Source organism: Alosa alosa, chromosome 11 (genome assembly GCF_017589495.1).
Source record: "Alosa alosa isolate M-15738 ecotype Scorff River chromosome 11, AALO_Geno_1.1, whole genome shotgun sequence".
Lineage (NCBI taxonomy): Eukaryota > Metazoa > Chordata > Actinopteri > Clupeiformes > Clupeidae > Alosa > Alosa alosa.
The window spans coordinates 8,994,799-8,997,298 of NC_063199.1; the positions used below are offsets into that span (position 1 = coordinate 8,994,799).

Genomic DNA, 2,500 nt, shown 5'->3' on the forward strand with positions numbered 1-2,500 from the left:
GCGTGTGTGTGTATGTGTCAGAGTCAGAGCACAATGCACCAAACAAGGTACCTGTGCCATATGCACCCGAGTGTCAGAGATTATTTTCAATGATATTCTAGTATTTTATTCATAGTTTTGAATTTATTCTGTTTGATCCCTCTGACCATCTCTCATTTTGTAGCAGCATTGTTTCAGTCACATGTTCACTCATGTTCAACATTTAGTTGAACATGTTTTTTTTCACCTTTCATTTGGATACCTTAAGTCTGGGAATGATCTAGCAGGATGCTTGAAATGCATCAATAGCATTTAGTCCAGCCACATCGACAGGCCTCATTTATTAATGTGTTTTTGCAGATGCTTTTAAAGTCCATATCAGGGTGTTGTCAGCAGCAGGTTGTACAAACAAGAAAAGCCTACCACAAATAGGTTGAGTGAAATATTGCATATAAAATTAGAATCATGTATGTTCACCCATCCACATACCCACACACACCTATTGTTTTGAATTGTATTACATCCATGCTCATGCACGCCATACACTGACCTCGATTTTTCTGTTCTCGCTTCCTTTTTGTGACATCCTGGAGTTTGGAAGTTCGGTCTTTCCTGTCCTGAGCTGTAGACATCCTGCTGATTCAGCATATTTGTTATACCCACACAGGCAAAAGGACAAATACAGATAAGACATAGACAACAATGGACAGATGAAAACAATCATTGTTAAAGTCATCAATTTATTTTACATTATTAACAATATACAGATGTGTCATATATATCCATGCATGCACCAGCACACAGTAAATAACACTCAAATGACTTCAAAAACATTTCATTTCAAAAAGTTGTTTTTAAGTGTTTCCAGTCATCGATAATGTATGAATTATTTGTCAAACTTTAAATATGATTGGTAATATGCAATTCCAACATGCTCAAAGAGAAAATCATTTTTTAAATTACTGAGGAACAATAAGAAGTACTGACATTGACAAAAGATCAATACAATAATACTTCCAATACTAAGTTTCTCTCTTCATGTGAGAATACAGTTTATTAAATGCAAGTTTACATTTAAAAGGGCCTGTGTCTGTAAGTGTATTTCTGTGAAGAAAGAGAGAGTGAGATTGTGTGTGTGTGTGTGTGTGTGTCAGAAGAAATGCTTAGCATAGCAGGTATTTAGAAACTTCCCTTCCCAACATTTTACTGATACACTTGGCAATGCACTTCATCAGAGTAAACTTGCATTTTACCAATCTTACGTAATAGCTTAGTATGAAAACACACACTCACACAACCCCACACACACACCAACATAATAGACCCACACATCCACACAATAAAAGTCAGAGTTTGTTGTTTGCCTTTCTTGCAGTCATGGCCAGTTGGTTCAGCATTAATTGTGATTGATTAGCATTGATTACTTCATCTGGGGTAAAAATCATCATTCAGATCAGAGCTTCAGGCTGACTCGTCCACTGACGCTAGACTATAATGGAGTAGCCACCCCGGTCTCCACAACAGACGGCCCCATTAGCTTAAGTGCAGGGGTGTCATGCTGATGCTAGTGGCCTGTAAATCTGTGTTAGCCTAGTACAGGCTGCAAGCATGGCACAAGAGAAGGATAGGACGTCTTTGAGCAAGATGGACCAATCCACTTTCTGTAAATCCTGCGGTCCTCCATTTCATGCGCTGTGAAATGATGTGTAACCATTTGTGTAGTTTATTGGTTTTAGAGATTTCAATTCTTGTGTGACCAAACAGAGTGAGTTTGTATTAAATTATTTGTCTAACGACTGTCCTAGATGAACTCTAAGGTGTTTCTGTAATATTGAATGGTAATAAATCACTACACCGTAAGGGATATGTTTGGTAATAAATTAAAACTATACTGTGTAGCATAAATTAAAACTATACTGTGCATCACCTACTATAATTTTGTAAATTCTGGGTGACCATTATTCATAATCATTTCTACGTAAAATCCTGCCATATGAATTCAGTTGGCATTTATTTATGTGGATTTGAGCCTTAAAGGGTGCTAATATGACTACACCCCTCATACATTTGGTGGAGCTCGACATGAACCCAGACAGTGCATTCAGTTCCTATTTAGTTATTGTTTAACTGGGATTTACAATGGGACAAAGAGACATAAAACAGTAAAGACAAAAGAACAGGACAGAAACCTTTGGTGGAGCCTGATTCTAATGGCCAGCTCTTAGACTAGCATAAATTAGACAGTTAGACAGAACAGGACTAAAGGAAGATGTTCTGAGGGGAAAAAAAACATGAAAGGGAATCTGCACATGGGCATCGCTGGAACTAAGATGGTTTCCATGGCAAAGGTCACTCAACCTGGGAATCAGGGGCTTCAGGTCAGCTCTTCCCCTCTGTGGATCCTCTCTGTGAGCCATATAGCTTTGGACTCAGTGGCCTTTCGTTTGGTTGATATTAGATAACGTCCAAATGAATATTCAATTAAGCTTTTTCAAAGAAACCCTCTGAATAGCGGTTGTGT

At 38.0% G+C, this 2,500-nt stretch overlaps 1 protein-coding gene across 1 annotated transcript in view; it reads left to right on the forward strand.

Moving 5' to 3' along the window:
• The window catches only part of LOC125303418, a 23,726-nt gene that overhangs the window by 6,283 nt on the left and 14,943 nt on the right, over nucleotides 1-2,500 (forward strand). The window lies entirely within an intron of this gene.